Consider the following 27,878-nt stretch of genomic DNA (forward strand, 5'->3'; position numbering starts at 1 on the left):
CGTAAAATGGCAGTTTTTAAATTTTTACGGCTCACCTGACAAAAAGGAGAGAGCAGAGATGCTAGAAATGTTACCTCTTTTTATTAATACAACTGAGCCTTTTATCCTCGCAGGTGATTTTAACTGTATCCTGAGGGGGGAACGCCGGCTTACCAGTACTACAAGTAGGAATTACGATAAGACCTCTGGACTGCTCAAAGATATTGTAAATGATTTTAAATTAACAGATTTGTACAAAGAATGTAATAGGAGCAGCCCAGAGGAAGCCGGCGTTACCTGGAGCAACGCCACCTGTAGCTCCAGGATAGATTTTATTTTTTGTAATGAGAATGTACTGCCTTTTAATTGTGAAGTTTTAACTAATGTTTTCTCAGATCACAAGCTTTTATCATTTTATGTAAAGCGTGATTTTAATAAACCGGTGTGTAAGAAGTCCTGGAAGTTAAATGTTTCCCTTTTAGATGATCCACAGGTTTTTACTGATTTTATTGAATTTTACCAAAAATGCAGGCGGGGGAGAGACATGCGTACTCCCATCAGTGCATGGTGGGAGAAAATGAAAAAAAGAATAAAGGAATTTTTTATTAAAAAGAGCGTGGCGAAAGCCAGAGAAAAACATGCTTTTTTTAAAATTCTCAGCACCCGTCTGCAGACCCTGTACAAGATGAGAGATAATGAAATTGACGTTAAAACTGACATCACTAATTTAAAAAAAGAAATAGCTCAGTGCCTGGAGCAGAAAGGCAAAGAAATAATTTTCCGTTCCAAAATTCAGCATGTGGAGGAGAATGAGACCTGCTCCAGGTACTTTTTTAAAAAAATTAACAATAAAAAGGCTATTATTAAAAATATTGAAGGTGTGTCAGATGTACAGGGTATTTTAAGTAAAGTTCATGAGTTTTATGCTGACCTTTTTAGTGTTAAAACTGTGGATCATAATTTTATGCGTGACTCACTGAAGGAGATTACTACTGTTTTAGACCCTGTCTCCCAGAATTTTTTATTACAGGAGCTGACGGAGCAGGAGGTTTTAGAAACGGTAAAGAGTTTTAAAGCCGGAAAAGTTCCCGGACCGGACGGTATACCCAGTGAGTTTTATGTCAAATTTTATGACATTTTAAAAGAGGATCTTTTTAGCCTTTTTTATGAAGTTTTTAATTCCAAGATGCTGCCTAAGTCCTGGCGGAAGGGTGAGGTCTCCCTGCTACATAAGAAAGGTGACATCGCAGTTTTGAAGAACTGGAGACCAATAACCCTTCTGAATAGCGACTATAAAATAATGGCAAAAGTGTGCGCAAATAGATTAAAAGCCATAATACCCCACATTGTACACTCTAACCAGGTGTGTGGGGTGCCAGGCCGCAGCATCTGGGATAATCTTAACCTGGTAAAAGATGTGATTGAGGACACGAGGTCTAGAAGAGGTAAATTAGCCATTTTATCTATAGACTTCGAGAAGGCGTTCGACCGTGTCTCTCATTTTTATCTTTTTAAGGTTTTAGAGCGTATGGGTATACCTGAAGGATTTTTATTATCACTTAAAGCCTTTTATAAAGATTGCACAAGCAAAATTTTAGTGAATGGTTTTAAGACACAGGACGTGATTTTAGACTCAGGGGTGAAGCAGGGGTGTCCCTTGTCCCCACTGCTTTTTATTTGCGCATTAGAGCCTCTACTGTGTACAATTCGCCGCGATAAGTTAATACGTGGAGTCCCCCTGCCCGGGGGTGGCGGCGTAGAGGCTAAAGCAGTGGGGTACATGGACGATGTAGCGTTTTTTTGCAGGGACACCCTGTCGCTTCAGAGAACCCTCAGACAAGTTGAGTTTTATTGCTGTGCTTCCGGTTTTAAGGTGAACTTCGACAAAAGTAATATTTTAAATATAGGAAGCATGGCTTTTAGAGACATACCTGTCCCTGTGTCAGATAATATTACGATTTTAGGTGTCTCCTTCAGTGAGTGCGATAATGGTTTTATCAGTTGGGACATGGTGGCGCAGAAGGTAAATCAAAAAATATGTATGTGGAACATGAGAAAACTTACCATGGAGGGAAAAGTTTTAATTATTAAAATGGTCATTTTACCCCTGCTTTTATATCTCAGTATGGTTTTCCCTCCCCCCACGGTTTTATTGCAAAAAATTACTAAAGCATGTTTTACCTTCTTTTGGAGTTCCAGAATGGAGAAACTTAAAAGAGAGATTGTGATGAAATCCAAACCGAAGGGTGGCAAAGATTTTCCGAATTTTAACAGGTTTCTTTTAATCAAGTTCTTCAGTTTCTGTTTTAATTCCCTTTTTAAAGAACATTATTGGTCCTATTTTTTACGTTTTAATACAGGGTTTTTAATGCGAAGGTTTGGGTGGTTCAACATTGTTTTATCCTCACCTTACGCTTTTAAACTCTCAATAAACTATGTGATTTTAGAAAAGATAGTGACCTTATTCAACCTGAAGGGAAAAAATGTAAATGAGCTGAAAAATAGTAAAAAATTAATTAAAGACCTAAGAGAAAGTGAGACGGTCAGCAGGATTGAGAATTTTAATGAGGAACGAAGTGCTTTTATCTTCAAAATTATTAATGTGTTTTATCTTTTTAATACACAGATGGACCTGGCCTGGAGCTGCATTCATCAATGTCTTCCATGCCGGGCATTCCAATACAGAAGGAGGCTCGCGAGGTCTGCCGTCTGCCCGAGGGAAGGCTGCCAGGCCGAGGAAACGATTCGACACATTTTTTGGACGTGTGATTTTGCGAAGGAATTTTGGAAAAAAATATTCCCTCTTTTGGTAAAGATGGCAGACCTGAAAGACTTGAATTATGAAGATATTTTATATGGACTATTTGGATGCCCAACCGCGAGCCAAAAGATAATAGCGTGGAAGACGATGAATTGCGCCAAAGAAGCTCTATGGAAGGCCAGGAACATCCTGATTTTTAAGCACGATGTTTTATCTACTGATGATGTTTTAGGTCTTTGTTTTAGCGAAATGTACATTTATTATTTATTAGACAAAAAAAGAAATGCCACCCTTCTTAATAAATGGTTTGTGAAAGAATGGAACTCCAACATATAAAGATTTGCCACCATGTCCCTTTTATGTAATGTAATGCAATGAAATATTGATTTTATTGTTATTCATTTGTACAAAAGTTGGTTTTATTGTAAACTGTATTTTTTATCATGAAATAAATCATTGACACCCCTGAAAAGGGGTAGCCAACTTAAAAAAAAAATCTGTTCTTATCAGTTTAATATCTGATACGTCCCCTATCTGGGGACCATATATTAAATGGATTTTTAGAACAGGGAGATGGAAATAGAGCTTGCTCTGTCCACTCCACGCATTGACCTGGTATTGCAGTATTTCCAGGACCGGTGCACCCTTTCCTTATGTGTTTACTAAAATCAGATTCCAAAAGTGCTTTTTGTGTTTGCCATTGTTTTTGTCTTTCGGATGGGATCTCCCCTTTTAATCCCATTATTTCAACACCTGTTGGACAATGCATTTGTACAGTCATGTGTGATAATGAGCTAATTTATTAAATGCAATTAATTAATACATTGCCACCTCTTGTTTTGTGTCGTCTGTGTTTCTATGTTTCCGGCATTTCACATTGGAACAGCTCATTCACCTTCCTTGTCTTCTCTCCGCCCTCCCTCCTAGGTAGGTTAAAGAGCTGCACCTGAGCCAGCCACTGATTGATGCAGCACCATAGTCAAATAGTGGAGTGGAGTAGGGGAACAGCAAACAGCCATTAAAGCAGCCAGCCAGCCCGCCCGCCCGCCCGTCACAATGGACCTACCTGTGTACACTAGATGGATGTGATGGAATGTACTGTGGTCCCTACATTTCAAGAAGAAGTAAGAATTGCAGTTGCAACAAACCCTTGCTTGCCTACAAAGAGAGCAGCAATTTGGATTTGTTACTATGTTACCTGGAAGAATAACAAACTGTGCAAGGATGGAGGTTGTAGGAGCAAGGAGAACAAGTTGTCTGTAAAGTTGGTGGATGCCTATTTTCCATTTTGCAGTCCCTTGTCTCCCTCTTGTGGCCTCCTGGAGGCAACTAGCTGTGCAAAAAAAAGACAGCCTGGGGGCCGGCTGTTGCAGTGTTGCCCTCTCAGGCAACACTGAGTGACTGACTGAGCCGCACCGTCTTATATAAAGTTCAGACGGAACTTTGCACGTGTCATAGTGGAGACCTCAGGAGCCAGAGCCAGCTTTCTGACATCATAATGGGGCCTCAGAGATAAAAGCCTGGGCCCAGGCAGTGTTGGTCAGTGCTGCTCAGCAGGCAGCACTGGACTGGATTAAAGCTGATACAAGGTGTGAAAGGAGAAGGGGTGGCAGTGGGCATGCACTTTCTGCTGCTGCTGCTGCTGCTGCTGCCAGTGTTTGCACGGCAGGAGGGCATTTGGGCGTTGCCAGGAAGGCGTTTTTATGTCGATTCCTCCTCTTTCAGCACTGCATTGTGGTGCAAGCAAAAGAAGCAAATCCTGTCTTGCTTCCTCTCCGGCCTTTATTCACCTCCCGCTTAGTAGCTGTGAGTGTGTGTGAGCCTGCAGGGCCCCATGGAATTGCCTAGGAGTAGGCTGAATCGCTGCAAGGGGTGAACAGCAGTATTGGGCAGGCTCGGTCAACGCGCGGCCCGTTCGGGTTATCGCTTCTCGGCCTTCTGGCTGAGATCAAGTGTAGTTCTGATTACTTGTAGTCAGTGCTGCCTGGTCTTGGTTAGGAGGTGCTCAGGTACCCTCTCTCTCGGCCTCGGGGGATCGTCCAGGTTCGCCTGGACTTCACCCCCGTGCTGCTATTTGGGAGAGAGGCTTAGTCCTGAGCAACGAGTTGCGATCCACATATCCCCCGTGTAGGCTTCGGCCGAAAAGGGGAAAAGCTGCGTAGACGTTACGTCACCAACGGGTGGCGTAACTTTCCTTGAAAACCCCTCACCATGGACGAAAGTCCTGGTGAGATACCGGCGTATGCCCGGATAAAGAATACAATCCGTGTAATTGTATCAGAAGAGAAGGCGACGACCTGCGGCCTGAAGTTCTTGGTGGAGACCGTGCTTGTTGGCATTTTCAACATTCAGAAGCGGGAGATATTGGCGGTACAAGACTATCCTAGGAGAAGAACATACGACATAACTTTTGTACAGAATGGAGTGTTCCAAGATCTGCTGGCGGCATACATGGTAAAAAACGATCCGAGACTGGACGGTATTGAATTTTACGAACATGTGTTGGACATCACTAAGATGATTGTGATAAAAATGTACTGCCCGTTTGCTGATTTAAAAGATGTGATGTCCTTTTTATCCCCCTATTTCAAAAGTGTAAAATGTATTGGCAAAATAATGAACGAAGTTGGAGTTTGGACGTCAAAGTGGAGATTTTTAGTAACTTGTTATAGAGATGCCAATACAGCAGGGGGGATAATGTTGCCGCCAGCACGCTTTAAATTAGGTGATATGGCAGGAGATCTTTTTTATACAGGAATGCCTCCATTCTGTAGAAAATGTCAAAAGTACGGTCACACCAAAGAGTTCTGCGAAAGCACCTGTAGGAACTGTGGCAGCTCTGAGCACGAGGCCAAAACTTGCCCTCTGGGGAAAAGGTGTCGTTTTTGCAGCCGAGTTGGTCATCTATATGCTACTTGTCCCCACAGATCGGAACAACCCGAGGTCCGGCCGAGGCGTCCAGAGCAGCCAGCAGACCAGATCGCCCCCGCACAAGGAGAGGAACCAAGAGGTGAAGAGGCAGATAACATGGACACCTCCAGCAGACCCCCCCAAACAGGTGACCCAAAGGAGCAAAGGCGGTTTAAGAGAAGAGCCAGTGATCAGCGGACGAAAAAGCCCCCTCAGGAAACGGAGGAGATGGGTAGTTCGGATGAAGCTGATCCGCCTGGGCCGCAGGAGATGCTGGGTCAGCCTGTACCTGAGGCAGAGGACCCGGGTGGAGCGGCAGCTAGGTCTAAGAGGCGTAGGGCGTACTCAGAGGTGGCAGCGGGGGTGCCGATGGGAGTACCTGCTAGAGCGAAAGCAGGGAAACCAGTTGACGCGCCCCCGGAAGCACCAGCTGAAGGTCTCCCCCCTTCTCGCCAGTTGGGGGAGACAAGCATAGCTACCTCTGAGGTGACAGAAGTCCCGGAAACGGCCGCGAGTGCGTTTCCTGCCCCTATCGTAGGGGAGGAGGCTGCCATACAATATGCTCCAGAAACCTTGCCCGTGGAGTCCATCTGGGACCCATTTGCGATAAGTGCCTCAGGTATGGCGGGGGGTCAGCTGTCTGACATGAGTTCCTCTCCAATCTCCTCAAGTTATACAGTCGGTTTGAAGTCGGAGGGCGATGAGAGTTCGAGTGAGGTCTCTGGTAACGCCGAGGACTGCTGAGGCCACCTCGGGTAAGATTACATAAGACTGTCTCTTTTCCCTTTTCCTCATGGCAGAGTTAGGTGGCATTTCCTTAAATGTTAGGAGCGTGCATTCTAAGACGAGAAGAGCTGCCCTGTTTGACTATCTTTCTATTTTTTCCGCCACCGTTTTTTTCCTACAGGAATGCTGTATCCCACATCGCACGAACTACAACAAATATAAGGAAGACTGGAGACTCGGACCTTCAGTGTGGTCCGGGTCTAACGATTCCAGAGCCGCAGGTGTCGCCATTTTATTTAAAGGGAACGTTTTAATTGACAGTTTTAATGAAATTTTACCAGGTAGAATTTTATTGGTCAAAGCTTTTATAGACGGTATTAGATGGCAGTTTTTAAATTTTTATGGGTCCTCGGACAAGAATGAAAGAGCTAGAATGCTAGAGATTTTACCCCTTTTTTTAAACGATTCAGAGCCACTTGTTTTAGCGGGTGATTTTAATTGTATTTTAAAGGGGGAACGCCGGTTCTCTAACTCAGTAAGCAGGAATTATGACAAAACCTCCTCATTATTAAAAGATATAGTTACTGATTTTAAACTTACTGATGTTTTTAAGAAATGTAACAGCAATTTATCTGCAGAGGCCGGCGTCACCTGGAGCAATGTGAACTGTAGCTCCAGGATCGATTTTATATTCTGCTCTTATAAAGTACTGCCTTTTAAATGTGATCTTAATCCCAATGTTTTATCTGATCATAAATTATTGTATTTTAAAGTTAAAAATGATATTGGGAAAAATACTGTCAAAAAAGCCTGGAAAATGAACGTTTCCCTTTTAGATGATCCGCAAATTTTATCTGATTTTATTACCTTTTATAAGGGCTGCAGACGGGTAAGACATCCAAATATGTCCATAGTCTCATGGTGGGAGAAAATAAAAATAAAAATAAGAGACTTTTTCATAAAAATCGGAAGGAGAAAAGCAAAAGAAAAACAGGATTTTTTTGCTAATTTGAATACCCGTCTGCAGACCCAATACAAATTCAGAGAACAGGGTATGCAGGTGGAGGAGGAGATTATGGAGATTAGGAAGGAGATCTCCCAGTGCCTGGAGCAGAGAGGTAAGGAAATTGTCTTTCGTTCAAAAATGAAACACCTCGAGGAAAATGAGACCTGCTCCAGGTACTTTTTTAAGAAAATTAACGATAAGCATACCCTGTTAGACAATGTTGATGGAGATACAAACACTGACAATATTTTAAAAAAGGTACACAGATTTTATGCGGATCTTTTTAATATAAAGCTTGTTAATGTTGATTTGATGAACGACTCATTGAAGGAGGTTGACGCTGTTTTAAATCCTGTCTCCAAAGATTTTTTATTACAGGATATTACGGAACAGGAGATTTTAGATACCATCAAGAGTTTTAAAACAGGTAAAGTCCCTGGCCCTGATGGTATACCCATAGAGTTTTATGTCACATTTTATGGAGTTTTAAAAGAGGATCTCTATTCCCTTTTTACTCAAGTTTTTAGAACAAAAGCCCTCCCGGGGTCCTGGAAGAAAGGTGAGGTGTCCCTGCTTTATAAAAAGGGGGACAAAACAGATATTAAAAACTGGAGGCCTATCACCTTACTGAACGCAGACTACAAAATAATGGCCAAGATTTGCGCGAATAGGCTAAAGGCTGTTATAGAGAAAATCGTCCACTCCAACCAAGTCTGTGGGATACCTGGGAGGAGCATATGGGACAATTTAAACCTTTTAAAAGATGCTATTGGTGATACGAAGGAGAGAAAAGGCAGATTGGCGGTTTTATCCATAGATTTCGAGAAAGCCTTTGATAGAGTATCACATTTTTATCTTTTTAAGGTTTTAGAAAAGATGGGTATACCAGAAGGCTTTTTACAGTCTCTGAAGGCCTTTTATGAAAATTGTACGAGCAAGATTTTAGTAAAGGGTTTTAAGACACAGGATGTCCTTTTAAACTCCGGAGTGAAGCAGGGGTGTCCCTTGTCCCCACTACTTTTTATATGTGCGATCGAGCCTCTACTCTGCAGATTGAGGAATGACAAGCAGATATGTGGAGTCCCCCTGCCGGGCGGGGGGGGACTAGAGGCAAAAGTAGTGGGGTACATGGATGATGTCGCGGTCCTGTGCAGGGACGCCCCGTCACTGCAAAAAGCATTACAACAGATATACCAATTTTGCTGCTCCTCCGGTTTTAAAGTCAATTTTAATAAAAGTAATATTTTAAATATTGGCAATATGATTTTACAGGACATTCCAGTCCCTGTGTCGGAGTCTGTACAGATTTTAGGGGTCTCCTTCAATGAGTCAAACAATGGTTTTATCAGTTGGGACTTGGTGGCACAAAAAGTTAATAAGAAAATTTGTTTATGGAATCTTAGAAAACTGACAATGGAGGGAAAAATTTTAATCACAAAAATGGTGATTTTACCAATTTTATTATATCTAAGTATGGTTTTCCCTCCCCCTGATATTTTATTAAAAAAGATTACCAAGGCATGTTTTACATTTTTATGGAATTCTAGGATGGAGAAGCTCAGGAGAGAAAAAGTGATGTTACCAAAGCTAATGGGTGGTAAAGATTTTCCAAATATAAAAGCATTTCTTTTAATCCATTTTTTTACACTGTGTCTTAATACTGTTTTTAAGGAACACTACTGGTCTTATTTTATCCGTTTTAACACTGGCTATTTTATGAGGAGGTACGGATGGTTCTCTACGGTTTTAAGCTCGCCATATGCTTTTAACCTGCCAGACCAGTATAAGATTTTAGAAAAAATAGTGAACCTTTTTAACCTAAAAGACAAAAGAATAGAAGATGTAAAAAATAGTAAATATGTTTTAAAGGAAATAAAAGAAAATGTTTTAATAGCCCCCATTAGCAATTTTAATGAAAACAAATGCAAAATTATCTGGAGCATGGTTAATGCTAAATTCATTTTTAATTCACAGAAGGATCTGGCCTGGAGCTGCGCCCACGAGTGTCTTCCATGCCGGGCATTCCAGCATCGAAGGGGACTGACCAACTCGGCTGCGTGTCCAAGGGGAGGATGCCGCGATGACGAGACAGTCTTACATCTTTTTTGGCAATGCTATTTTTCACAACTGATATGGACAAAAATCCTCCCCTTGATGAAGAAGATAACCGGAATAAAGAGAATTACAAGTGAAGGCGTTTTTTACGGATGTCTGGAGTGCCCAACAAGGACTCAGAAAATTATGGCATGGAAGATTACTAACTGCGTTAAAGCAGCTCTGTGGGCGGCCAGGAATATTCTTTTATTCAAACATGAAATTTTATCTGTGAATGATATTTTAGGAATTTGTTTTTATGAAATGCACAAGTATTATCTTTTAGACAAAAAATTCTCTCCTGTTTTAAGTAGAAAATGGTTTTTTAGCGAATGGAATTCTATAATATGATGCCACCAAGTGCCCTTTTATAAATTGTATGATTTTAATCTGACAATTTGTATTTATTTTTTAACCATTGTTGTAAAATCTGAATCTCTGTAAAAATGTTGAAAAATGTTGATTTATTGTAAAATCTGAAAAATTTTAAATAAACGGTTACCCCCAAAGTTGGGGTAGTCAACTTAAAAAAAATCTGTTCTTATCAGTTTAATATCTGATACGTCCCCTATCTGGGGACCATATATTAAATGGATTTTTAGAACAGGGAGATGGAAATAGAGCTTGCTCTGTCCACTCCACGCATTGACCTGGTATTGCAGTATTTCCAGGACCGGTGCACCCTTTCCTTATGTGTTTACTAAAATCAGATTCCAAAAGTGCTTTTTGTGTTTGCCATTGTTTTTGTCTTTCGGATGGGATCTCCCCTTTTAATCCCATTATTTCAACACCTGTTGGACAATGCATTTGTACAGTCATGTGTGATAATGAGCTAATTTATTAAATGCAATTAATTAATACATTGCCACCTCTTGTTTTGTGTCGTCTGTGTTTCTGTGTTTCCGGCATTTCACATTGGAACAGCTCATTCACCTTCCTTGTCTTCTCTCCGCCCTCCCTCCTAGGTAGGTTAAAGAGCTGCACCTGAGCCAGCCACTGATTGATGCAGCACCATAGTCAAATAGTGGAGTGGAGTAGGGGAACAGCAAACAGCCATTAAAGCAGCCAGCCAGCCCGCCCGCCCGCCCGCCCGCCCGTCACAATGGACCTACCTGTGTACACTAGATGGATGTGATGGAATGTACTGTGGTCCCTACATTTCAAGAAGAAGTAAGAATTGCAGTTGCAACAAACCCTTGCTTGCCTACAAAGAGAGCAGCAATTTGGATTTGTTACTTGTTACCTGGAAGAATAACAAACTGTGCAAGGATGGAGGTTGTAGGGGCAAGGAGAACAAGTTGTCTGTAAAGTTGGTGGATGCCTATTTTCCATTTTGCAGTCCCTTGTCTCCCTCTTGTGGCCTCCTGGAGGCAACTAGCTGTGCAAAAAAAAGACAGCCTGGGGGCCGGCTGTTGCAGTGTTGCCCTCTCAGGCAACACTGAGTGACTGACTGAGCCGCACCGTCTTATATAAAGTTCAGACGGAACTTTGCACGTGTCATAGTGGAGACCTCAGGAGCCAGAGCCAGCTTTCTGACATCATAATGGGGCCTCAGAGATAAAAGCCTGGGCCCAGGCAGTGTTGGTCAGTGCTGCTCAGCAGGCAGCACTGGACTGGATTAAAGCTGATACAAGGTGTGAAAGGAGAAGGGGTGGCAGTGGGCATGCACTTACTGCTGCTGCTGCTGCTGCTGCCAGTGTTTGCACGGCAGGAGGGCATTTGGGCGTTGCCAGGAAGGCGTTTTTATGTCGATTCCTCCTCTTTCAGCACTGCATTGTGGTGCAAGCAAAAGAAGCAAAACGCGCGGCACGTTCGGGTTATCGCTTCTCGGCCTTTTGGCTAAGATCAAGTGTAGTATCTGTTCTTATCAGTTTAATATCTGATACGTCCCCTATCTGGGGACCATATATTAAATGGATTTTTAGAACAGGGAGATGGAAATAGAGCTTGCTCTGTCCACTCCACGCATTGACCTGGTATTGCAGTATTTCCAGGACCGGTGCACCCTTTCCTTATGTGTTTACTAAAATCAGATTCCAAAAGTGCTTTTTGTGTTTGCCATTGTTTTTGTCTTTCGGATGGGATCTCCCCTTTTAATCCCATTATTTCAACACCTGTTGGACAATGCATTTGTACAGTCATGTGTGATAATGAGCTAATTTATTAAATGCAATTAATTAATACATTGCCACCTCTTGTTTTGTGTCGTCTGTGTTTCTGTGTTTCCGGCATTTCACATTGGAACAGCTCTTTCACCTTCCTTGTCTTCTCTCCGCCCTCCCTCCTAGGTAGGTTAAAGAGCTGCACCTGAGCCAGCCACTGATTGATGCAGCACCATAGTCAAATAGTGGAGTGGAGTAGGGGAACAGCAAACAGCCATTAAAGCAGCCAGCCAGCCCGCCCGCCCGCCCCCGCCCGTCACAATGGACCTACCTGTGTACACTAGATGGATGTGATGGAATGTACTGTGGTCCCTACATTTCAAGAAGAAGTAAGAATTGCAGTTGCAACAAACCCTTGCTTGCCTACAAAGAGAGCAGCAATTTGGATTTGTTACTATGTTACCTGGAAGAATAACAAACTGTGCAAGGATGGAGGTTGTAGGAGCAAGGAGAACAAGTTGTCTGTAAAGTTGGTGGATGCCTATTTTCCATTTTGCAGTTCCTTGTCTCCCTCTTGTGGCCTCCTGGAGGCAACTAGCTGTGCAAAAAAAAGACAGCCTGGGGGCCGGCTGTTGCAGTGTTGCCCTCTCAGGCAACACTGAGTGACTGACTGAGCCGCACCGTCTTATATAAAGTTCAGACGGAACTTTGCACGTGTCATAGTGGAGACCTCAGGAGCCAGAGCCAGCTTTCTGACATCATAATGGGGCCTCAGAGATAAAAGCCTGGGCCCAGGCAGTGTTGGTCAGTGCTGCTCAGCAGGCAGCACTGGACTGGATTAAAGCTGATACAAGGTGTGAAAGGAGAAGGGGTGGCAGTGGGCATGCACTTACTGCTGCTGCTGCTGCCAGTGTGTGCACGGCAGGAGGGCATTTGGGCGTTGCCAGGAAGGCGTTTTTATGTCGATTCCTCCTCTTTCAGCACTGCATTGTGGTGCAAGCAAAAGAAGCAAAATGTGCGGCACGTTCGGGTTATCGCTTCTCGGACTTTTGGCTAAGATCAAGTGTAGTATCTGTTCTTATCAGTTTAATATCTGATACGTCCCCTATCTGGGGACCATATATTAAATGGATTTTTAGAACAGGGAGATGGAAATAGAGCTTGCTCTGTCCACTCCACGCATTGACCTGGTATTGCAGTGTTTCCAGGACCGGTGCACCCTTTCCTTATGTGTTTACTAAAATCAGATTCCAAAAGTGCTTTTTGTGTTTGCCATTGTTTTTGTCTTTCGGATGGGATCTCCCCTTTTAATCCCATTATTTCAACACCTGTTGGACAATGCATTTGTACAGTCATGTGTGATAATGAGCTAATTTATTAAATGCAATTAATTAATACATTGCCACCTCTTGTTTTGTGTCGTCTGTGTTTCTGTGTTTCCGGCATTTCACATTGGAACAGCTCATTCACCTTCCTTGTCTTCTCTCCGCCCTCCCTCCTAGGTAGGTTAAAGAGCTGCAACTGAGCCAGCCACTGATTGATGCAGCACCATAGTCAAATAGTGGAGTGGAGTAGGGGAACAGCAAACAGCCATTAAAGCAGCCAGCCCGCCCGCCCGCCCGCCCGCCCGTCACAATGGACCTACCTGTGTACACTAGATGGATGTGATGGAATGTACTGTGGTCCCTACATTTCAAGAAGAAGTAAGAATTGCAGTTGCAACAAACCCTTGCTTGCCTACAAAGAGAGCAGCAATTTGGATTTGTTACTATGTTACCTGGAAGAATAACAAACTGTGCAAGGATGGAGGTTGTAGGAGCAAGGAGAACAAGTTGTCTGTAAAGTTGGTGGATGCCTATTTTCCATTTTGCAGTCCCTTGTCTCCCTCTTGTGGCCTCCTGGAGGCAACTAGCTGTGCAAAAAAAAGACAGCCTGGGGGCCGGCTGTTGCAGTGTTGCCCTCTCAGGCAACACTGAGTGACTGACTGAGCCGCACCGTCTTATATAAAGTTCAGACGGAACTTTGCACGTGTCATAGTGGAGACCTCAGGAGCCAGAGCCAGCTTTCTGACATCATAATGGGGCCTCAGAGATAAAAGCCTGGGCCCAGGCAGTGTTGGTCAGTGCTGCTCAGCAGGCAGCACTGGACTGGATTAAAGCTGATACAAGGTGTGAAAGGAGAAGGGGTGGCAGTGGGCATGCACTTACTGCTGCTGCTGCTGCTGCTGCTGCCAGTGTTTGCACGGCAGGAGGGCATTTGGGCGTTGCCAGGAAGGCGTTTTTATGTCGATTCCTCCTCTTTCAGCACTGCATTGTGGTGCAAGCAAAAGAAGCAAAACGCGCGGCACGTTCGGGTTATCGCTTCTCTGCCTTTTGGCTAAGATCAAGTGTAGTATCTGTTCTTATCAGTTTAATATCTGATACGTCCCCTATCTGGGGACCATATATTAAATGGATTTTTAGAACAGGGAGATGGAAATAGAGCTTGCTCTGTCCACTCCACGCATTGACCTGGTATTGCAGTATTTCCAGGACCGGTGCACCCTTTCCTTATGTGTTTACTAAAATCAGATTCCAAAAGTGCTTTTTGTGTTTGCCATTGTTTTTGTCTTTCGGATGGGATCTCCCCTTTTAATCCCATTATTTCAACACCTGTTGGACAATGCATTTGTACAGTCATGTGTGATAATGAGCTAATTTATTAAATGCAATTAATTAATACATTGCCACCTCTTGTTTTGTGTCGTCTGTGTTTCTGTGTTTCCGGCATTTCACATTGGAACAGCTCATTCACCTTCCTTGTCTTCTCTCCGCCCTCCCTCCTAGGTAGGTTAAAGAGCTGCACCTGAGCCAGCCACTGATTGATGCAGCACCATAGTCAAATAGTGGAGTGGAGTAGGGGAACAGCAAACAGCTATTAAAGCAGCCAGCCCGCCCGCCCGCCCGTCACAATGGACCTACCTGTGTACACTAGATGGATGTGATGGAATGTACTGTGGTCCCTACATTTCAAGAAGAAGTAAGAATTGCAGTTGCAACAAACCCTTGCTTGCCTACAAAGAGAGCAGCAATTTGGATTTGTTACTATGTTACCTGGAAGAATAACAAACTGTGCAAGGATGGAGGTTGTAGGAGCAAGGAGAACAAGTTGTCTGTAAAGTTGGTGGATGCCTATTTTCCATTTTGCAGTCCCTTGTCTCCCTCTTGTGGCCTCCTGGAGGCAACTAGCTGTGCAAAAAAAAGACAGCCTGGGGGCCGGCTGTTGCAGTGTTGCCCTCTCAGGCAACACTGAGTGACTGACTGAGCCGCACCGTCTTATATAAAGTTCAGACGGAACTTTGCACGTGTCATAGTGGAGACCTCAGGAGCCAGAGCCAGCTTTCTGACATCATAATGGGGCCTCAGAGATAAAAGCCTGGGCCCAGGCAGTGTTGGTCAGTGCTGCTCAGAAGGCAGCACTGGACTGGATTAAAGCTGATACAAGGTGTGAAAGGAGAAGGGGTGGCAGTGGGCATGCACTTACTGCTGCTGCTGCTGCTGCCAGTGTTTGCACGGCAGGAGGGCATTTGGGCGTTGCCAGGAAGGCGTTTTTATGTCGATTCCTCCTCTTTCAGCACTGCATTGTGGTGCAAGCAAAAGAAGCAAATCCTGTCTTGCTTCCTCTCCGGCCTTTATTCACCTCCCGCTTAGTAGCTGTGAGTGTGTGTGAGCCTGCAGGGCCCCATGGAATTGCCTAGGAGTAGGCTGAATCGCTGCAAGGGGTGAACAGCAGTATTGGGCAGGCTCGGTCAACGCGCGGCCCGTTCGGGTTATCGCTTCTCGGCCTTTTGGCTAAGACCAAGTGTATTTATACAGGAGGTTTTTAGTCAGAAGGTGCTCAGGTACCCTCTCTCTCGGCCTCGGGGGATCGTCCAGGTTCGCCTGGACTTCACCCCCGTGCTGCTATTTGGGAGAGAGGCTTAGTCCTGAGCAACGAGTTGCGATCCCCCCCCAGCCCTTTGGTGTGTCTCCTTGAACCCAAAGGGCGCAGCGCAAGCTGTGCGGTACCGACCTGGCCACGCAAATGGCAGGCGGACCTGATGCGGTGCCGGTATACGCCCGGTTGCGGAATACTGCAAGATTTATCTTGGCAGAGGGTGGAGGCGGTCCTCGTGGTCTCAAGTTCCTTGTCCACGATATTTTGGAAAAGCGGTTGGCGGTCCACAAGAACGAGATTTTGGCGATCCAGGACTACCCAAGGCGTGGAGTGTACGACGTGACTTTTATGGGAGAAGGAATCCTCCGTGATGCCATGGGAAAAGCTGAGAGGCAACAAGGTGAACTCATGGCCTTGGGAGTCCAGGTAATTGAACACGCTTTCGAAGTAACCAAACTCGTAGTGATTAAAATGTATTCCCCATACGTGAAAGATCAGGAAGTGGCGGCGTTTCTTGCTGCATACTTTAAGAACGTTAAGCTGCTGGGGAGAGTTATGAACGAGTGCGGTGTGTGGACCGTCAAATGGAAATTTATTGTTACGCTAATAAAGGACCCCTCCACCCAAGAAACGAAGCTACCACCTGCTCGTTTTAAACTTGGGAATGTGAATGGCGACCTCTATTTCTCAGGAATGCCAAACTTCTGCAGGGCCTGCGGTACCTATGGACATACCAGTTTTAACTGCGATGTCACCTGCAGGAACTGTGGAAGTAAACAACACACAATGAGAGAATGTACAGAAGAGAAAAAATGCAATTTTTGTCAAAAAACTGGTCATCTTTATTATGCTTGTCCACATAGGTACCGAGGCGAAGAAGATGAGCAACCCGAGGTGCCCCCACGTGCTCCACCAGCAGAGCAGTCCCGTCCTCAAGGAGGAGAACAAGCTGTTGTGGCGAAAGAGCAGAGAGGTACCTGGGCTTCAAGAGTACGGCTAGCCGAAGCCAAAACAGGTGCCTCTCAGCCAGCGACCTCAGGGGATAAAAATGAGCCCAGCGCCAAGGAAAAACGGCAGGCCAAGAGGAAGGCAGAAAAGGAGCAGGCCATCGATGAACCTGTGGCATCCCAGACGGCTGGTTGCTCAGGCGGTGCCGGGCCTGCTCCTGATCCTGGGTCTCTAGAGACCGACTCGGAAGGAGAAAACTGGGTACAGGTGGGTCCCCGTAAAAAGGGGAAGCAAGAACGTGCCAGTAGGAGGGAGACAGGGGAGGAGCAGATGGATACGTCCGTGCGGAAAGATGTGGCTCCTCCTGGGACCCCCTCCTCGCCTGCACTGGTGAGGAGGACGGGCACTGCTCCCTCCGTATTGTCGGACACCCCGCCATGCGCACAACCTCCCCCTCTAGACCGGCCTTCACGGGCCCAGGGGGGAGAGGCGGGGCCCTTGGGGGACCCACCAGACATGGACCCAGTCGGTCAACCGAGAGAGACCCAGGTGAGGCTGTGCGAGTCTGGGCTCCCCGTGTACGAGGTGAGTGTTGCTGGCTCAGCTCTCAGCGACAGTAGTTCTTCTCCTGCCTCGTCCCTCTTTTCAGTTGAGTCGGATGAGGGCGGGGCCATGAGTTCAAGTGAGGTTTCGGGTATTGCTGGTGGAGGAGCAATCTGATTTTAAGTACGCCTATTATTTATTATTTTAAAATCAGAATTTTGCTTTAACTCTCCACGATGTCTGAGCTCATGGGAATCTCCCTCAACGTGAGGGGCGCCAAGTCAAAAGTGAGAAGGGTTGCTCTCTTCAATTTTTTATCTTGCCTGGCAGCCTCTGTATTTTTCCTGCAGGAGTGCGGCATTCCCCATACAATGAGATATGAAAATTACAAAAAGGATTGGAAGTATGGTCCATCCGTCTGGTCTGGATCCAACGAGTCCAGATCAGCAGGGGTCGCCATTCTTTTTAAGGGAAACGTTTTAATTGATTTTATTCAAGAAATCTTACCAGGACGTATTTTAATGGTTAAAGCTTTTATTGATGGTGTAAAGTGGCAGTTTTTAAATTTTTACGGATCACCAGAAAAGAACGAAAGAGCGAGGATGCTGGAGATTTTACCGCTTTTTATCAACACATCTGAGCCTTTTATCCTCGCAGGTGATTTTAATTGTATCCTGAGAGGAGAACGCCGGCTTACCAACAGTACGAGTAGGAACTATGACAAGACCTCTGGACTGCTCAAGGATATCGTGACTGATTTTAAATTAAAAGACATATACAAAGAATGTAACAGGAGCAGTCCAGAGGAAGCCGGCGTTACCTGGAGCAACGCCACCTGTAGCTCCAGGATTGATTTTACCTTTTGTTCTGAAAATTTACTGCCTTTTAATTGTGAAGTTTTAACCAATGTGTTTTCAGATCACAGGCTTTTATCTTTTAAAGTAAAGCATGATCTTAATAATATTGTATGTAAAAAGTCCTGGAAGATGAATGTTTCCCTTTTAGACGATCCACAGGTTTTAGCAGATTTTATTGAATTTTACCAAGAAAGCAGGCGGGTAAGAGACACACGTACTCCCATCAGTGCATGGTGGGAGAAAATGAAAAAGAAAATAAAAGATTTTTTTATTAAGAAAAGCGTGGCGAAAGCCAAAGAGAAATACGCTTTTTTTAAAATTCTCAATACCCGTCTGCAGACCCTGTACAAAATGCAAGATCATGACATAGACGTTAAAGATGACATCACCAATTTGAAAAAGGAGATAGCCCAGTGCCTGGAGCAGAAAGGTAAAGAGATTATATTCCGTTCAAAAATACAACATGTGGAGGAGAACGAGACCTGCTCCAGGTACTTTTTTAAGAAAATAAATAACAAAAAGGCAATTATCAAAAATATAGAAGGGGTGTCAGATGTACAGGGTCTTTTAAGTAAAGTTCATGAGTTTTACACTGACCTTTTTAATGTTAAGACTGTGGATCATAATTTTATGCGTGACTCACTGAAGGAGATTACTACTGTTTTAGACCCTGTCTCCCAGAATTTTTTATTACAGGAGCTGACGGAGCAGGAGGTTTTAGAAACTGTTAAGAGTTTTAAAACAGGGAAAGTTCCCGGACCGGACGGTATACCCAGTGAGTTTTATGTAAAATTTTATGACATTTTAAAAGAGGATCTTTTTAACCTTTTTTCTGATGTTTTTAATTCCAAGATGCTGCCTAAGTCCTGGCGGAAGGGTGAGGTCTCCCTGCTGTATAAGACGGGTGACATCGCAGTTTTAAAGAATTGGAGACCAATAACCCTTCTAAATAGCGACTATAAAATTATGGCTAAAATATGTGCAAATAGATTAAAAGCCATAATACCCCACATTATACACTCTGACCAGGTGTGTGGGGTGCCAGGCCGCAGCATCTGGGATAATTTAAACCTAATAAAAGACGTGATTGAGGACACGAGGTCTAGAAAAGTTAAATTAGCCATTTTATCTATAGACTTTGAGAAGGCGTTCGACCGTGTCTCTCATTTTTATCTTTTTAAGGTTTTAGAACGTATGGGTATACCTGAAGGATTTTTATTATCTATTAAAGCCTTTTACAGAGAATGCACCAGCAAAATTTTAGTGAATGGTTTTAAGACACAGGACGTATTTTTAAACTCTGGGGTGAAGCAGGGGTGTCCCTTGTCCCCACTGCTTTTTATATGTGCATTGGAGCCTCTGTTATGCGCAATTCGCCACGATAAGTGTATCCGTGGAGTCCCCCTGCCCGGGGGAGGCGGCGTAGAGGCCAAAGCAGTGGGGTACATGGATGATGTGGCGGTTTTATGTAGGGACGCCCTGTCGCTTCAGAGAACCCTTAGGCAAATCGAGTTTTATTGCTGTGCTTCCGGTTTTAAAGTAAACTTCAGCAAGAGTCATATTTTAAACATAGGAAGCATGGCTCTTAGAGATATACCGGTTCCTGTGTCTGATAATATTAAAATTTTAGGTGTCTCCTTCAGTGGGTACGACAATGGTTTTATCAGTTGGGACATGGTGGCGCAGAAGGTAAATCAAAAAATATGCATGTGGAACATGAGGAAGCTTACCATGGAGGGAAAAATTTTAATAATTAAAATGATAATTTTACCTTTGCTTTTATACTTAAGCATGGTTTTCCCTCCTCCCACGGTTTTATTAAGAAAAATTACTAAAGCTTGTTTTACCTTCTTTTGGAGTTCCAGAATGGAGAAACTTAAACGTGAGACGGTAATGAAAATCAAACCAAAGGGTGGCAAAGACTTTCCAGATTTTAATAGGTTTCTTTTAATCAAGTACTTTTGTTTCTGTCTTAATTCTCTTTTTAAACAACATCATTGGTCTTATTTTCTACGTTTTAATACTGGGTTTTTTATGCGAAGGATGGGGTGGTTTGAAATTGTTTTAACCTCACCTTATGCTTTTAATCTACCAGCAAATTACGTGATTTTAGAGAAAATAGTGGCCTTGTTTAATTTTAAAGGGAAAAATTTTAATGACATGATAAACAGTAAGAAACTTATAAAAGACATAAGAGGAAATGAAGTCGTCACTAATATTGAAAATTTTAATAATGAACGCTGTGCTTTTATCTTCAAAATGGTTAATGTGTTTTATCTTTTTAATACACAGATGGACCTGGCCTGGAGCTGCGTTCATCAATGTCTTCCATGCCGGGCATTCCAATTCAGGAGAGGATTCGCGAGGTCTGCCATCTGTCCGAGGGAAGGCTGCCAGGCTGAGGAGACCGTGCGTCATATTTTTTGGACTTGCGATTTTACTAAACATATTTGGATAAAGATATTCCCTCTAATGAAGAAGATGGCAGACCTAAAGGACTTGACTTACGAAATGATTTTATATGGACTCTTTGGATGCCCAACCGCGAACCAAAAGACTATTGCATGGAAGACGATGAACTGCGTAAAAGAAGCTCTGTGGAAGGCCAGGAACATCCTGATTTTTAAGCACGATGTTTTATCTGTTGACGATGTTTTAGGTCTTTGTTTTAGCGAGATGTACATTTATTATTTATTAGATAAAAAAAGAAATGCCACCCTTTCAAATAAATGGTTTGTAAAAGAATGGAACTCCAATATATAAGAATTTGCCACCATGTCCCCTTTTATGTGTTTTTATGTAAATTGATTTTATTACTGTAATTCATTGTAAAAAGCTGTAATTCATTGTAAATATTTTTTGAATTTTAAGTAATAAATCATTGACACCCCCGCGAGGGGGTAGCCAACTTAAAAAAAAATCTGTTCTTATCAGTTTAATATCTGATACGTCCCCTATCTGGGGACCATATATTAAATGGATTTTTAGAACAGGGAGATGGAAATAGAGCTTGCTCTGTCCACTCCACGCATTGACCTGGTATTGCAGTATTTCCAGGACCGGTGCACCCTTTCCTTATGTGTTTACTAAAATCAGATTCCAAAAGTGCTTTTTGTGTTTGCCATTGTTTTTGTCTTTCGGATGGGATCTCCCCTTTTAATCCCATTATTTCAACACCTGTTGGACAATGCATTTGTACAGTCATGTGTGATAATGAGCTAATTTATTAAATGCAATTAATTAATACATTGCCACCTCTTGTTTTGTGTCGTCTGTGTTTCTGTGTTTCCGGCATTTCACATTGGAACAGCTCTTTCACCTTCCTTGTCTTCTCTCCGCCCTCCCTCCTAGGTAGGTTAAAGAGCTGCACCTGAGCCAGCCACTGATTGATGCAGCACCATAGTCAAATAGTGGAGTGGAGTAGGGGAACAGCAAACAGCCATTAAAGCAGCCAGCCAGCCCGCCCGCCCGCCCGCCCGCCCGCCCGTCACAATGGACCTACCTGTGTACACTAGATGGATGTGATGGAATGTACTGTGGTCCCTACATTTCAAGAAGAAGTAAGAATTGCAGTTGCAACAAACCCTTGCTTGCCTACAAAGAGAGCAGCAATTTGGATTTGTTACTATGTTACCTGGAAGAATAACAAACTGTGCAAGGATGGAGGTTGTAGGAGCAAGGAGAACAAGTTGTCTGTAAAGTTGGTGGATGCCTATTTTCCATTTTGCAGTCCCTTGTCTCCCTCTTGTGGCCTCCTGGAGGCAACTAGCTGTGCAAAAAAAAGACAGCCTGGGGGCCGGCTGTTGCAGTGTTGCCCTCTCAGGCAACACTGAGTGACTGACTGAGCCGCACCGTCTTATATAAAGTTCAGACGGAACTTTGCACGTGTCATAGTGGAGACCTCAGGAGCCAGAGCCAGCTTTCTGACATCATAATGGGGCCTCAGAGATAAAAGCCTGGGCCCAGGCAGTGTTGGTCAGTGCTGCTCAGAAGGCAGCACTGGACTGGATTAAAGCTGATACAAGGTGTGAAAGGAGAAGGGGTGGCAGTGGGCATGCACTTACTGCTGCTGCTGCTGCTGCCAGTGTTTGCACGGCAGGAGGGCATTTGGGCGTTGCCAGGAAGGCGTTTTTATGTCGATTCCTCCTCTTTCAGCACTGCATTGTGGTGCAAGCAAAAGAAGCAAATCCTGTCTTGCTTCCTCTCCGGCCTTTATTCACCTCCCGCTTAGTAGCTGTGAGTGTGTGTGAGCCTGCAGGGCCCCATGGAATTGCCTAGGAGTAGGCTGAATCGCTGCAAGGGGTGAACAGCAGTATTGGGCAGGCTCGGTCAACGCGCGGCCCGTTCGGGTTATCGCTTCTCGGCCTTTTGGCTAAGACCAAGTGTATTTATACAGGAGGTTTTTAGTCAGAAGGTGCTCAGGTACCCTCTCTCTCGGCCTCGGGGGATCGTCCAGGTTCGCCTGGACTTCACCCCCGTGCTGCTATTTGGGAGAGAGGCTTAGTCCTGAGCAACGAGTTGCGATCCCCCCCCCAGCCCTTTGGTGTGTCTCCTTAAAGCCAAAGGGCGCAGCGCAAGCTGTGCGGTACCGACCTGGCCACGCAAATGGCAGGCGGACCTGATGCGGTGCCGGTATACGCCCGGTTGAGGAATACTGCAAGATTTATCTTGGCAGAGGGTGGAGGCGGTCCTCGTGGTCTCAAGTTCCTTGTCCACGATATTTTGGAAAAGCGGTTGGCGGTCCACAAGAACGAGATTTTGGCGATCCAGGACTACCCAAGGCGTGGAGTGTACGACGTGACCTTTATGGGAGAAGGAATCCTCCGTGATGCCATGGGAAAAGCTGAGAGGCAACAAGGTGAACTCATGGCCTTGGGAGTCCAGGTAATTGAACACGCTTTTGAAGTAACCAAACTCGTAGTGATTAAAATGTATTCCCCATACGTGAAAGATCAGGAAGTGGCGGCGTTTCTTGCTGCATACTTTAAGAACGTTAAGCTGCTGGGGAGAGTTATGAACGAGTGCGGTGTGTGGACCGTCAAATGGAAATTTATTGTTACGCTAATAAAGGACCCCTCCACCCAAGAAACGAAGCTACCACCTGCTCGTTTTAAACTTGGGAATGTGAATGGCGACCTCTATTTCTCAGGAATGCCAAACTTCTGCAGGGCCTGCGGTACCTATGGACATACCAGTTTTAACTGCGATGTCACCTGCAGGAACTGTGGAAGTAAACAACACACAATGAGGGAATGTACAGAAGAGAAAAAATGCAATTTTTGTCAAAAAACTGGTCATCTTTATTATGCTTGTCCACATAGGTACCGAGGCGAAGAAGATGAGCAACCCGAGGTGCCCCCACGTGCTCCACCAGCAGAGCAGTCCCGTCCTCAAGGAGGAGAGCAAGCTGTTGCGGCGAAAGAGCAGAGAGGTACCTGGGCTTCAAGGGTACGGCCAGCCGAAGCCAAAACAGGTGCCTCTCAGCCAGCGACCTCAGGGGATAAAAATGAGCCCAGCGCGAAGGAAAAACGGCAGGCCAAGAGGAAGGCAGAAAAGGAGCAGGCCATCGATGAACCTGTGGCATCCCAGACGGCTGGTTGCTCAGGCGGTGCCGGGCCTGCTCCTAATCCTGGGTCTCTAGAGACCGACTCGGAAGGAGAAGACTGGGTACAGGTGGGTCCCCGTAAAAAGGGGAAGCAAGAACGTGCCAGTAGGAGGGAGACAGGGGAGGAGCAGATGGATACGTCCGTGCGGAAAGATGTGGCTCCTCCTGGGACCCCCTCCTCGCCTGCACTGGTGAGGAGGACGGGCACTGCTCCCTCCGTATTATCGGACACCCCGCCATGCGCACAACCTCCCCCTCTAGACCGGCCTTCACGGGCCCAGGGGGGAGAGGCGGGGCCCTTGGGGGACCCACCAGACATGGACCCAGTCGGTCAACCGAGAGAGACCCAGGTGAGGCTGTGCGAGTCTGGGCTCCCCGTGTACGAGGTGAGTGTTGCTGGCTCAGCTCTCAGCGACAGTAGTTCTTCTCCTGCCTCGTCCCTCTTTTCAGTTGAGTCGGATGAGGGCGGGGCCATGAGTTCAAGTGAGGTTTCGGGTATTGCTGGTGGAGGAGCAATCTGATTTTAAGTACGCCTATTATTTATTATTTTAAAATCAGAATTTTGCTTTTACTCTCCACGATGTCTGAGCTCATGGGAATCTCCCTCAACGTGAGGGGCGCCAAGTCAAAAGTGAGAAGGGTTGCTCTCTTCAATTTTTTATCTTGCCTGGCAGCCTCTGTATTTTTCCTGCAGGAGTGCGGCATTCCCCATACAATGAGATATGAAAATTACAAAAAGGATTGGAAGTATGGTCCATCCGTCTGGTCTGGATCCAACGAGTCCAGATCAGCAGGGGTCGCCATTCTTTTTAAGGGAAACGTTTTAATTGATTTTATTCAAGAAATCTTACCAGGACGTATTTTAATGGTTAAAGCTTTTATTGATGGTGTAAAGTGGCAGTTTTTAAATTTTTACGGATCACCAGAAAAGAACGAAAGAGCGAGGATGCTGGAGATTTTACCGCTTTTTATCAACACATCTGAGCCTTTTATCCTCGCAGGTGATTTTAATTGTATCCTGAGAGGAGAACGCCGGCTTACCAACAGTACAAGTAGGAACTATGACAAGACCTCTGGACTGCTCAAGGATATCGTGACTGATTTTAAATTAAAAGACATATACAAAGAATGTAACAGGAGCAGTCCAGAGGAAGCCGGCGTTACCTGGAGCAACGCCACCTGTAGCTCCAGGATTGATTTTATCTTTTGTTCTGAAAATTTACTGCCTTTTAATTGTGAAGTTTTAACCAATGTGTTTTCAGATCACAGGCTTTTATCTTTTAAAGTAAAGCATGATCTTAATAATATTGTATGTAAAAAGTCCTGGAAGATGAATGTTTCCCTTTTAGACGATCCACAGGTTTTAGCAGATTTTATTGAATTTTACCAAGAAAGCAGGCGGGTAAGAGATACACGTACTCCCATCAGTGCATGGTGGGAGAAAATGAAAAAGAAAATTAAAGATTTTTTTATTAAGAAAAGCGTGGCGAAAGCCAAAGAGAAATACGCTTTTTTTAAAATTCTCAATACCCGTCTGCAGACCCTGTACAAAATGCAAGATCATGACATAGACGTTAAAGATGACATCACCAATTTGAAAAAGGAGATAGCCCAGTGCCTGGAGCAGAAAGGTAAAGAGATTATATTCCGTTCAAAAATACAACATGTGGAGGAGAACGAGACCTGCTCCAGGTACTTTTTTAAGAAAATAAATAACAAAAAGGCAATTATCAAAAATATAGAAGGGGTGTCAGATGTACAGGGTCTTTTAAGTAAAGTTCATGAGTTTTACACTGACCTTTTTAATGTTAAGACTGTGGATCATAATTTTATGCGTGACTCACTGAAGGAGATTACTACTGTTTTAGACCCTGTCTCCCAGAATTTTTTATTACAGGAGCTGACGGAGCAGGAGGTTTTAGAAACTGTCAAAAGTTTTAAAACAGGGAAAGTTCCCGGACCGGACGGTATACCCAGTGAGTTTTATGTAAAATTTTATGACATTTTAAAAGAGGATCTTTTTAACCTTTTTTCTGATGTTTTTAATTCCAAGATGCTGCCTAAGTCCTGGCGGAAGGGTGAGGTCTCCCTGCTGTATAAGACGGGTGACATCGCAGTTTTAAAGAATTGGAGACCAATAACCCTTCTAAATAGCGACTATAAAATTATGGCTAAAATATGTGCAAATAGATTAAAAGCCATAATACCCCACATTATACACTCTGACCAGGTGTGTGGGGTGCCAGGCCGCAGCATCTGGGATAATTTAAACCTAATAAAAGACGTGATTGAGGACACGAGGTCTAGAAAAGGTAAACTAGCCATTTTATCTATAGACTTTGAGAAGGCGTTCGACCGTGTCTCTCATTTTTATCTTTTTAAGGTTTTAGAACGTATGGGTATACCTGAAGGTTTTTTATTATCTATTAAAGCCTTTTACAGAGAATGCACCAGCAAAATTTTAGTGAATGGTTTTAAGACACAGGACATATTTTTAAACTCTGGGGTGAAGCAGGGGTGTCCCTTGTCCCCACTGCTTTTTATATGTGCATTGGAGCCTCTGTTATGCGCAATTCGCCGCGATAAGTGTATCCGTGGAGTCCCCCTGCCCGGGGGAGGCGGCGTAGAGGCCAAAGCAGTGGGGTACATGGATGATGTGGCGGTTTTATGTAGGGACGCCCTGTCGCTTCAGAGAACCCTTAGGCAAATCGAGTTTTATTGCTGTGCTTCCGGTTTTAAGGTAAACTTCAGCAAGAGTAATATTTTAAACATAGGAAGCATGGCTCTTAGAGATATACCGGTTCCTGTGTCTGATAATATTAAAATTTTAGGTGTCTCCTTCAGTGAGTACGACAATGGTTTTATCAGTTGGGACATGGTGGCGCAGAAGGTAAATCAAAAAATATGCATGTGGAACATGAGGAAGCTTACCATGGAGGGAAAAATTTTAATAATTAAAATGATAATTTTACCTTTGCTTTTATACTTAAGCATGGTTTTCCCTCCTCCCACGGTTTTATTAAGAAAAATTACTAAAGCTTGTTTTACCTTCTTTTGGAGTTCCAGAATGGAGAAACTTAAACGTGAGACGGTAATGAAAATCAAACCAAAGGGTGGCAAAGACTTTCCAGATTTTAATAGGTTTCTTTTAATCAAGTACTTTTGTTTCTGTCTTAATTCTCTTTTTAAACAACATCATTGGTCTTATTTTCTACGTTTTAATACTGGGTTTTTTATGCGAAGGATGGGGTGGTTTGAAATTGTTTTAACCTCACCTTATGCTTTTAATCTACCAGCAAATTACGTGATTTTAGAGAAAATAGTGGCCTTGTTTAATTTTAAAGGGAAAAATTTTAATGACATGATAAACAGTAAGAAACTTATAAAAGACATAAGAGGAAATGAAGTCGTCACTAATATTGAAAATTTTAATAATGAACGCTGTGCTTTTATCTTCAAAATGGTTAATGTGTTTTATCTTTTTAATACACAGATGGACCTGGCCTGGAGCTGCGTTCATCAATGTCTTCCATGCCGGGCATTCCAATTCAGGAGAGGATTCACGAGGTCTGCTATCTGTCCGAGGGAAGGCTGCCAGGCTGAGGAGACCGTGCGTCATATTTTTTGGAGTTGCGATTTTACTAAACATATTTGGATAAAGATATTCCCTCTAATGAAGAAGATGGCAGACCTAAAGGACTTGAGTTACGAAATGATTTTATATGGACTCTTTGGATGCCCAACCGCGAACCAAAAGACTATTGCATGGAAGACGATGAACTGCGTAAAAGAAGCTCTGTGGAAGGCCAGGAACATCCTGATTTTTAAGCACGATGTTTTATCTGTTGACGATGTTTTAGGTCTTTGTTTTAGCGAGATGTACATTTATTATTTATTAGATAAAAAAAGAAATGCCACCCTTTCAAATAAATGGTTTGTAAAAGAATGGAACTCCAATATATAAGAATTTGCCACCATGTCCCCTTTTATGTGTTTTTATGTAAATTGATTTTATTACTGTAATTCATTGTAAAAAAGCTGTAATTTATTGTAAATGTTTTTGAATTTTAAGTAATAAATCATTGACACCCCCGCGAGGGGGTAGCCAACTGAAAAAAAAATCTGTTCTTATCAGTTTAATATCTGATACGTCCCCTATCTGGGGACCATATATTAAATGGATTTTTAGAACAGGGAGATGGAAATAGAGCTTGCTCTGTCCACTCCACGCATTGACCTGGTATTGCAGTATTTCCAGGACCGGTGCACCCTTTCCTTATGTGTTTACTAAAATCAGATTCCAAAAGTGCTTTTTGTGTTTGCCATTGTTTTTGTCTTTCGGATGGGATCTCCCCTTTTAATCCCATTATTTCAACACCTGTTGGACAATGCATTTGTACAGTCATGTGTGATAATGAGCTAATTTATTAAA

General features: G+C 43.8%; 5 non-coding genes and 2 pseudogenes across 5 annotated transcripts; all 7 read left to right on the plus strand.

Annotated features, from left to right (window-relative positions):
* Nucleotides 1–3,201: 3,201 nt before the first annotated feature.
* On the plus strand, nucleotides 3,202–3,389 carry LOC142679647 (U2 spliceosomal RNA). Its single transcript, XR_012852845.1, has one exon. It is a non-coding gene; the product is annotated as a U2 spliceosomal RNA (small nuclear RNA).
* A 6,593-nt stretch (nucleotides 3,390–9,982) lies between these two features.
* Nucleotides 9,983–10,163, plus strand: LOC142679660 (U2 spliceosomal RNA; annotated as a pseudogene).
* A 1,132-nt stretch (nucleotides 10,164–11,295) lies between these two features.
* On the plus strand, nucleotides 11,296–11,486 carry LOC142679425 (U2 spliceosomal RNA). The gene has a single exon (XR_012852679.1). It is a non-coding gene; the product is annotated as a U2 spliceosomal RNA (small nuclear RNA).
* Nucleotides 11,487–12,611: 1,125 nt separating this feature from the next.
* On the plus strand, nucleotides 12,612–12,802 carry LOC142679582 (U2 spliceosomal RNA). Its single transcript, XR_012852810.1, has one exon. It is a non-coding gene; the product is annotated as a U2 spliceosomal RNA (small nuclear RNA).
* A 1,132-nt stretch (nucleotides 12,803–13,934) lies between these two features.
* LOC142679522 (U2 spliceosomal RNA) lies at nucleotides 13,935–14,125 on the plus strand. Its single transcript, XR_012852759.1, has one exon. It is a non-coding gene; the product is annotated as a U2 spliceosomal RNA (small nuclear RNA).
* A 6,568-nt stretch (nucleotides 14,126–20,693) lies between these two features.
* LOC142679633 (U2 spliceosomal RNA) lies at nucleotides 20,694–20,914 on the plus strand (annotated as a pseudogene).
* A 6,608-nt stretch (nucleotides 20,915–27,522) lies between these two features.
* Nucleotides 27,523–27,720, plus strand: LOC142679690 (U2 spliceosomal RNA). Its single transcript, XR_012852870.1, has one exon. It is a non-coding gene; the product is annotated as a U2 spliceosomal RNA (small nuclear RNA).
* The last annotated feature ends 158 nt before the right edge of the window (nucleotides 27,721–27,878 follow it).

This window comes from Rhinoderma darwinii (genome assembly GCF_050947455.1).
Source record: "Rhinoderma darwinii isolate aRhiDar2 chromosome 2 unlocalized genomic scaffold, aRhiDar2.hap1 SUPER_2_unloc_55, whole genome shotgun sequence".
NCBI classification, from domain to species: domain Eukaryota; kingdom Metazoa; phylum Chordata; class Amphibia; order Anura; family Rhinodermatidae; genus Rhinoderma; species Rhinoderma darwinii.